The 10,567-nt window shown below is 35.3% G+C and overlaps 1 long non-coding RNA gene across 1 annotated transcript; it reads left to right on the top strand.

Annotated features, from left to right (window-relative positions):
* The first annotated feature begins 295 nt into the window (after positions 1-295).
* LOC126912576 (uncharacterized) lies at positions 296-1,213 on the top strand. Its single transcript, XR_007707280.1, has 2 exons — positions 296-457; positions 876-1,213. It is a non-coding gene; the product is annotated as an uncharacterized LOC126912576 (long non-coding RNA).
* The last annotated feature ends 9,354 nt before the right edge of the window (positions 1,214-10,567 follow it).

The raw sequence follows: 10,567 nt of genomic DNA, 5'->3' as shown, positions 1-10,567 counted from the left end.
TTTCGAGTTCAAAAAGGGAAGTTTCTCAATTTGACTTGTATGTATGTTTATGGGTGATTGTCTCGCGTTTGGTTGAATCGATTTTTATTGATGCGGGCATAGTATGTATTTTTCAGACTTAGGAGAAGGTTTTAGGGATGTTATCAAACTAAAAAAAAGAGGCGGTGAAGAAAATTGAATGCTGTCCCGTTAGTTTTCTTTTTAATATTTTATTTATTTAATTTAGTTTTTTAGGTTTTAAAAGAAGCAGCAAAATGTATTTCTTGACTTGTAAAATGATGACAAATTATAGTGTAGGGGAAAGTGGGGTAAATGCGAACGCGGGGTAAACCCGAACCCTATAGTTTTAATATGTTAGAAAGATATAGCCGTATATCACTCGCCGGTAACTCAGAGATCAAGCCACCACCAGCGCCAGTCAACGACACGGGAGACGTGGACGCACGTACTTTTCAAGGTATGTCAATTTTAATATTTTAGATGTTTTCGATGTAATTTTTTGATAAATTTAACTTGGTGTAGCTTTATTTCTATTGAGAATAGTTATTTAACCTTTACATAGTGGGAAACTTACATACTAAACCATTCAAATGACAGTGACGCATTTGGTAAAAGTTTTATAACTTAAAATATTTTTTCCATTTTATTTTTTTCGACCCGGTGGGGTAAAGGCGAACGCTTCATGTCGGGTAATCTCGAACGTTCGGCATTACTCCTCTCTCCTTTTTTTGTTAGTTCCCTGTTCATATTTTTTTTCCAACTAGCCACTGGCAAATAGGGTATAGTGTTTTCCAGTCTATGTTGATTTTTTTGTGGCACTAAATTATGTTGTCGAGTGATTTTGATAATGCTAAACATCAAATAAATTGTTTCAGATGCCCCGTAATTATAAAAGAAAAACTGAAACTAAATACAGTTTAGAGGATCTCAAAAAGGCTATAGTCGATGTTCAAACCAAGAAACTCAGCATTGGCAGAGCAGCAAATACTTGTGTTCCAAAAACTACAATTTACCTTAGTAATGTTAGTACGTGATTACCCCACTTGGTGTTCGGCTTTACCCGACATCAGTTGGGTAAAACCGAACACTAAGGGTTTTGTTTTTCGGTCATTTTGTTATATTTTATTTAAAAAAATAATAATGTTGATTAGTAATATGTTAGCTAGATAAGTAAAGTTTATAATTTAATAATTAAAGAAACTCTGTGATTTGATTCCGCTGTTTTATTTATATTTTCCCTTAGGTGTTCGTGTTTCCCCCACTTTCCCCTATCAGAATTACTCCCTGGTATTGAAATTAACACAGTTTTGTTGAGATTGAATTAAAAGACCTAGTCCAGTTTAAGTCATCTTCTACTCTCTTTAGTTCAATCAAAGACCAATTACCAAAAATAGGTACACTTTCACTTTATTCCAAAAAGGCCGCTTACAACTTCTAGACACTTTTGATGAGTTAAGATTTTTGCCCGTTTCTCTTGCTTTGACTTTCTTCGCCAATAGTACGGTTTAATTAAAACTTACTTTGTTAATTGTAGCTAGACCACTGGTAGTCAATTAATTTAGAACTTAGTTGTTAAACACTACTTGTAACTTTCGAGAGTTTGTGTTTGACAAGATTACACTATGTAGAGTACTTATACGACCATGATTGGTTGTGAACTATGTTAGACAGAGGTAAAGTGAATAAAAATAATAAAAAAAAGCTTTTATTCAGACGATAGTTGTACAATTTAGTTTTTTACATTACTATAGTTTTTTATAATTATTAACTTTACTACATTCATTCTTGTATTTCGTGCTTCTTTAGTTTGTGTAGAGCAAAAGCTTTAAATCTATTAAATTATGGCTTCTTCGATGATCTAAAGATCGTAAGTATTACTGCCAAGCATGGTTTCTCGGAAATTGTGCCTAGTATGGTTAAAGGTTCATCCCTATCATGAGTATGAGACTCACAATAAGAAGGGTGGAAAGGGGGTGTTAACCAAAAAATCTTTGGCTAAACAGAAACAGTGTCCAAACGCACACAGTTTATCCACCATATCAGACCACAAAAGTCATAGAACATACTGACATTCAAAATAAAACGATAAACCAAGCACAAAGTTCCACAAAGCTTCTAGAACGATCGAGTCGGTTGCCTCGTGACAAATGTTCGAACATTTTTACACCGCATCGAAATGCATATTTTTCCACGGGCGAAACTAAAGCATTTTTCCGGTAGATAAAACAGGTAACCGCATTCATTTTAAAAACTATGGCCGGATTAATGGAACGGATCAGTTGTTTAATCAAAGGGTTTTAAGCTTTTCCAATTAAGTAAGCAATTTGCCTCGCCAGGTCTGGTCTAGTGACGGGAAAACGACTATGGCTGGACTTTAAACTAAGCCTACAGGCGTTAGGTTTAAACGTTTGATTTTATTGTTAACCAATTTTCATGAGATTTTCTTTGTTTGTTTCATATTCATTTATTTATGCCTCACTTTTTTAAATATTTTTGAGTGGCAACGCGACAATTAGTGTGTCGTGTGTCGCGGAATGCTGCTCATGAATATGAGTCTCTAGCATGGCTTAAAACTAGTAGAGTTCCTCATCAAACAGTTACGTGAGTAAGCCGATAACATAATCATTATTAAATTATGACATTCAAGTTTTTACTTTTTTCTAACAATAGGACGATATTTAATTAATACACTACAGATATAAGAACGAATACACAGCGTACCAAACAGTCCAAAGATATCTATAGCCCCAGAACCCCGCTATTCCTTTCAAAAACACCGAAGTGAAGCGTTCTAAGAATTCCTCTCTTTTATTCTTTGATCTAATTTTTAGCCAAGACAGATGTTCTACGTGCTGCAAGAGGACGTTTAACAAACGAAGTCGATTTTCTGAAATAAGTTCCCCGATTCGCGACGTGTTTCGTGAAACCGTGATAAACCAGCTTAGGGATCGTTGAGAGGAAGGCCATTCTTTTGGGCCGCGCCATTGGGCCGTCGGTACACAATGCGATAGCCGAGTGGCTACTTTGATTGCATTGCGGTAGCCGAGCCTTGAATTTTTATTGAAATTGTCGGCGAAATGTGGGATTCTGTCTGTTGCCTGTTTTATTTTATGTTGGTTGTTCAGTGGCCTTGATTGGTTTTGGTTGTTAGGTACGTATTTTATTTAATGTCTGGTTAGCATTTATATAAAGAAACTAGCAAACCCGGCGAACTTCGTTTCGCCACCAATGATTTTCCCTGTTTTCCTGCTTTTCTCTCGAATTTTCTGAGTTCTGGAGTTATAGCGTCAGGAAGGAAAACTCCACTTATTTTTATGTTATATGTAGATTATAACGAGTTTCAACCGCAAAATTGGACGTGATTTGAAATGCCATTATTCTTGCCTTTCACAGTCTTCGCAAGATTATGCGTCTCAGCAATCCTTATCAACATCTGATACCATGAAACAATAGCAAATGTATTGACTCGCAGTAATGGCATTCAGATCAAACACAATCATCGTCAGTACATATGTATACATAGTACGTAGTATATAACAGCTGTAGGTAGTTAATTATGTGCTTAGATTGTCTGTGCACGTTGATAGAACCGTATGTTGTTTTAGTACCAATTCAATCTCCGAACATAGGTACTGTCGGTTACAATTGTGCTAAAGCTAGATGGAAAATGAATACGTAAGATAATGTTGAGTAGCTTAATTTTAGGTAGGTGCTATTTTTCTACACTGAGTATATTTATGTCGTGTGTCGCGTAATACTCCTTATGAATATGGCTTAAAACTGTGTGCAAGTCGAAAAACATAATATTAATATCTAATTAAGTATGTCTCACAAACATTTGGAAACTTGTTGTTTAGAGCCTGTTGTGGTAAATTATGCAAAAATAGCCACAAAATTTAAACTTGTTTCGTTGCAAATCACAAATTACTTTAATGCCTATTATCTATGAAGATAATCTATGTAGTTATATGGTATACGTGATATGAAATACCTGCATTACAAATTGTGGATGAAAAATCATCGTAAATAGTTAGCCCTCTTTCGCATTTATTTTAGGTTATTCCAGTCTTTTTTGAATATTTATTTTTATTTGATTTACAAAATTACATTACTTCCTACTCCTTTGGGAAATTTTATACTAAGAAAAACACCGTAAGAAAAGCTACGAAACAAAGATTAACGGAATCCATCTTCCTGTTATTTGTAAATCGTCACGATAACAATATTAATCATTCTTGTTTTCGTTCAATTAGCTTTGTTAGGAGTCGTAATCTAGTTAAAGTTTGTCGTTGAGATATTTCGGCGGTAGTTAATCATTCTGTAAGATATTACTTGTGTTGTAATGAGGATTTATTGGAGAAGTGACCTTCGGATTTATTTGGGTGGTAACTGAATTGTTCCCTTTTCCATTAGCTAAGGCTGTTAATTGCCGTAAATGCGGGTCTGTGGATGGCGAGCAAAAGCAGCTCGCCACCCGACCAGAACCAGATCCGTGCGTACGGTGCGTTGCATTTGCGCAGATGGTCTCCCTTTCGCCTCGCCCAAGGCGGGAGAAGTCATTGCATGATTTTCTGCCTCAAAAAGGGCTTATAACTGGGCATACATTTGTCTTGTTTCCTTGTTATAATTAACCTATATGCATTCAGCGTTTGTGTTCAAGTCGAATAGCATTCTTTAGAAAAAATAACATTCTGTATTGTCAAGGGTACAGCTAGGATGATAGAATTATGGTAGAATAATCAAAGTACACATTTTTTATGGTATAAACCGGTAAACAAGTAGACGGATCACCTGATGGTAAGCAATCGCCATCGCCCATGGACACCAGAGGCGTTACAAGTGCGTTGCCGACTTTTTGGGAGTTGGGAATTTAAGGGAAGATTGGGAAGGGGGTAAGAGGTCTATTTTTATTAATTATTATAATTAAAATCCCTTACCTATCTCTTTGGGGCTTATTTCTATCATGTGTTTAAGGTAGATAGCTCAATTTAGGTTCAAGTGTATAACGAGTATTTGCTCTTGATAAACCCTTCGTTGAGTTAGTCAAGTCAGATCAAATAACAATTCAACTCCTAAACATTAAACAGTAGTCATTGTTACATCGAAGATTTACTTTGAGTATACAGCTAAAACATTCTAGAACATTCAGCAATAAAGTAAGATCTAGAATTGTAAATTGTAGCCGACACTGGTCGTGAATTCCCAAACTCTTGCGGGCTGCCAATATCGTAAAAAGGTCGCACTTTTTACTGTTTCCATCTTGACAATTTCAACATCGTAAAAGAACAACTTGTTATAAAAAGTCCTTAGTTTTAGCAATTAAGGATCGTATAATCTCAATAAAAGGGTCTAGAATTGATTGACGGAGATTAAACGCTTCGTCTGAATTTCTTGATTAAGACGTTTCTTAGTCGTTTTTTTTTCATATACATTTATTGACTGCCTTCTTCGACAGTTGAGAACGATTGACGTAATGAACTTCTCACTCCCATTAATTGAAGTGTTTCTTCTAAGATTTTTTTTCTAATTGTTATTACGTATAAAGTAAAGTCTAAGTCAAAGTCAAAATTATTTATTTCAAATATACCAGGAAGGCACTTTTGAATGTCAAAGCAAATATACTTAATAATATTAAAACTGTCTGTCTGTCGATCAATCCTCTAGTGAAGCTATTTGCTCGTTCCAAAGTGTAGATTCCTATGGAGAAGAACGAGCAAGAAACTCCATAGGTTACTATTTTTCAATCAGATTCACAATACAATTCTTGGTTACATTGTTTCGATTGCTTCGTAGAAACTCCATAGGTTACTCTTTTTCAATCAGATTCACAATACAATTCTTGGTTACATTGTTTTGATCGCTTCATTAAATAGAACTACATTTTCTTCACCATTCCTACCATAATAATCACAAGCATAAAACCAGATAATTATCGTGCATTTCAAAGAACACACACTATAAATAACACGACAGCGTTCAATACCACATGCACGAACTTTCTTCAAGAATGCGTCATCGCCCTTGTGACGTCATCAAACGCAGGCTGGTGACATACCGTCATCTTTGTAGCTCTGCACCTATTGTTGTGAAGGCCAAGGTTCAAGTTTAATACCGCTAATGGACAACCCTACCTACCCTAACTAACCTTAGTAGGTACTATGAATTCTCACTTGGTTCTCACTTTTCAAATATTTCGTGATTTTTTTTTCGACTTCTGAAATTTTGTCTGTGACAAGATCAAAATTCTGATATCATATATCACGTTTCGTATAAAGAACGCATAAGAAAGAATTTGTACTTTAATGAACTTGGAAAAGGGTAGTTGACTCATATTTATTTCGATGTCCGTCTTGTAGATTTTTTATATATTAGACACATTTTTTCCCCGGAATTTTAATTTTTTTATGGAAACAAATACTTCTCATATATTAATCTCAAGTATCGTCTTTTCTAGGTACTTTTTATACGTAAAAATTACGGATTTGACTCGTAAACTTTAATTTGTTTTTATCTAAGTATTTTTTTCTTATACAATAAAAAATGCGTGTCTAATATTTTTTCATTGCCTAACTGACGGACTAATTAGATTTGAAATTTTCGTACCCCGTCATCATCCCTATTGAACTTAAAATACAAACTTAAGCATTATCCTAGCTCAGCTTAAAACTTAGTCTTATTTATATCACAATAAATAAACAACTTGAAAACTGAAGCGCTGATTGTTCAAAACAGGATTAGAACGAAGTCTGCAAGGAATCACGGACTAACGACACTTCTAAATCGAAATCTTTAGAATTGTCCTCGTGTGTTTTACCTTGAAGATTTACGCCCGTGAATAATTTAATGAAACGGATGGCTTTTAAGTCGCAAATCCTCTTAAATTACTTTCCAGACGCGATAAAGTCCGAAAATACGTTTATTTATGCACCAACCAGCTGAATTGTTGGTAAATTCAAGTCGCTAAAGGCTTTTTTCAGACAAAAAGATTCGCTGGCTGAACGGATTTAATGGATGATTGAAATCGTCTCCGAATTCTGCTGAATAAAAGAAATAAAGCTGAGCTGGTTGCATTAGGAATTCTTGTTTGATAGATCGTTGACCAGAGTACTGGTGATTAAAGTTCAGTTGCTGTCTCATGTCCGGGCTTCTAGTATTCAAGGAGCTCTTGCAGTAATAAAGTTTTATGGAATATTATGTTTAATATCCAATGTAAAGTCATGAAACTGACAATGTATGTCAGTATGCGTGGATCAATATATAACATTGTTTTCTCAAAACTGCACTATGTAAGTCTTTGAGCAATTTAAAACTAGGAATAGTCTGCATAGTTATATGTTTTTTTTTGGCGAGAGGACGCGAGGTGTCAGAATGATAGTGACTAAGAACCACCCCGTTCCTTTTCCTGCTCTTCGAGCTGGATCTCTGGTACCGGCTAGGTAGTCGCAACTCCAGGGCAGTCATTTGGTATGCAGATACGAAAATGAAGATTGATTCAGTAAAGAGACAGTCAGCTTTGATAGGCTACTGAAAAATAAAATTTAGATTCAATAGAAATATACAATGTGATAGGGTTGAGACTTCTAACCCGTTAAGGCTGAGTACTACATCTAATTTTATGGAAAAAAGTCGGGGGTCGAAGGGGTCGAATCCCTCCCCTAAAAATTATGGCAATTTTAATATATTTTTTACTTTTATTGATATCAAAGGTTGTATGCGTCGTAGAAACAAAATAAAAACGACAAACGGTAGCTTAACCTTGGCTAACTAATTCATTACTTTTTTCATATGTTTGATAATGTTTTGGTGAGAAAAAAACCATTTGTGAATTATTTTTACCGAAAAAGTCACTATTTTTTAATATTTTCAATTAGGGGATCAACCCCCCATATTATTTATTTTGTCGATAAAATTAGATGTAGTACTCAGCCTTAACGGGTTAGAAGTCCCAACCCTATCACATTGTATAATTTAGTATACCATAGTTTTTGTATTGAGTTACTCTTTATTTTCTTCCTTACATATCGAATACCCGTGCAGACTGTATGTGCATTTTCTTATGTACTTGTACATGTATGTACTAAACATTTTGATTACGTCCCAAGGTATTACATTCAGACAATTTTATAGCATCTTCATTTACCCCACTCCCTCTGTAGAAACAATTAATCCACATATTTGTGGTGTGCCCCCATGTAATGAGAGTGAATATATTTTAACTGAAAGTTATTGGCAGTACTAAATTGTACCTTACCTTGTTACATGTGATTACATACTCTGTGGTGGTTCCGGCTTGATTCATGATGTTATAAGACCTTAAGGGATGAGGTGATGGTCGTAGGAGACGAATTTATATCTTCCTTGCCTTGAATGTGTGTTTTGCCTTATTTATTTATAACAATGAATTAATAACCGATACCGGTAAACGACCAGAGGGATCACCTGATGGTAAGCAATTGCTGCCAATTAGGAATTTAAGGGTTGTTGGGGAATCGCGGATTGGGAGGATTGGGAAAGGGGATAATTGGGCCTCCGGTAACCTCACTTATACAACAAAACACAACGCGAGCGTTGTTTCACGTCAGTTTTTTGTGAGGCCGTGGTTTCACTCCGGTTGAGCCGGCCCATTCGTGCCGAAGCATGGCTCTCCCACACTTATTTAGTTATATTTTAGAATAGCTTCTATAAGTTTGAATTTAATTTCATGACTAATTTGTGTTGAATATGGCTGTAAGGTCGATAGGACCAGTGGTAGGGGTCAAAGGTGCAGATCGCGTGTGTGGTCCAAGGTCAAGCTATTCATATGTTATCGCCAGCCCATCGACAAAATCGGACCTGATTCACTACAAATACACATTAACCATGGATTAACCTTTTTTTTAGTTATTTTTGTAACTATTAGCTTGATTACTGCTCTGTTGGTTTTGTGGTTTCAAGGTTTTTGGGTGGAATAAAGTATTTTTAAATATCTTGATTTATTGCATGGTTGTTGGTGAAATATTTGGGCGGCTGTTATGTAACGTGTCGCTGGTTTGATGCCCGCAATAATTCTTTGTGTGATTTACATATTGTAGTTTCGTATCTAAGTGTGAAATTCTACATCGTGAAATAGGTGTTTTGAAACGAAAAATATTAAATGAGTTGCTACACTTTGGTGATGATCCGGAGCTGCGGACTGCCTAGTCAGTTACCGGGGCTCCTGTTCAAAAAGCAGGATTAAGTATGGTGTGGTTTTTAATTTTTAATCAGTAAGAGACTGACTGCCTCGCCTCGCTCAAGGCGGGAGAAGTCACTGGATGAATTGGCACATCATAAACAAAAAAAACACTTAGGTGATACTTTTAAAATTATTAATGTATTTCTGCTTTTAACCTTCGATATTATGTTTACAAAGAGCAGTATATGTTCTGTAACGGTCACGCATACTTTACTATTTATTTCTTCCCCTGCTTAATTACTTTGAGGCTTTAATTATGAGGCAAATAGATACAGAACTGATTTCGGATACAAACAAATATCAACGTTCTTGTCTTTGAAATAGGGTTGTAAATAAGATTTTAACATATCAATTTAGGAAATGATATACCAGTTTTTAGGAAGGAAGTTGGAAAGATTAAACGAGTGTTTTTAACATATCATCATATGTATGTTATATGAAGGTCATTTATGGAATGTTTTATATGGTATAAGCCAGTAAACGAGCAGACGGATCGCCTGATGGTAAGCAATTGCTACCGCCCATGGACACCTGAAACACCAGAGGCGTTACAAGTGCATTGTGGGCATTTTGGGGTTTAAGAATTTAGAGTTTGTTGGGGAATTGGTGATTGGGAAGGGGTGGTAATTGAGCTTCCGATAACCTCACTAATACAACGAAACACAACACGTTGGTTCACGTAAATTTTCTGTGAGATTGTGTTATGGCCACAAGCGTGGTTTAAAAAATAATAAATAAAATATTCTAGAATTTCTACCAATGATACCTTTTTTTTTTCAATTTTTTTCGGTGGATCGAACACATATAGTAGTTTAAAGTGTTTATAGATACATTAGGCGTCGAGGATTTGTGACCAGCTCCTCGATCACCGGTTTACTGCATAGATAGGGACCACCCCAATGATACCTTTAGCGTAAAAGCAATAAAACATATTTTGTGTAACGTAAATATAATTGAATCCTAAACTAACAACCACGCAACTAAAAACCTAAACAAACTAGAAAATATTAACTCAAAATGATTAAAAAACAAACAGTCTGCGTGTAAGTTAAAATCTATAATCCCTATCTTTGAAAAACAACTGCATTTGTTAAGCCACTCTAAGCAAATAGGTTTCACAAAGGGCTTAAAAGTATTGCTGTTATTTGACTAATTAAGTTTTTGGAGTATGAACAAAGAAAGTCACTTATTTTGAGTGTTAGTTTCAGTGAAAGTTATTAGTTCTATTGTGTGTTGAGTGGGGTTAAGTTTGTACACAAGTAATCTTGTGTTTAGTTTTGTTTCAATGTGTATTTTATCTTTGTTTACATAGCTATCAAAGGTTTTGAATAGCTTTTTAATTGGAGGCCTACT

This window comes from Spodoptera frugiperda, chromosome 27 (genome assembly GCF_023101765.2).
Source record: "Spodoptera frugiperda isolate SF20-4 chromosome 27, AGI-APGP_CSIRO_Sfru_2.0, whole genome shotgun sequence".
NCBI classification, from domain to species: Eukaryota; Metazoa; Arthropoda; class Insecta; order Lepidoptera; family Noctuidae; genus Spodoptera; species Spodoptera frugiperda.
Note: the sequence above shows the minus strand (reverse complement) of the source record. Positions and strands in the feature narration are given on the sequence as shown.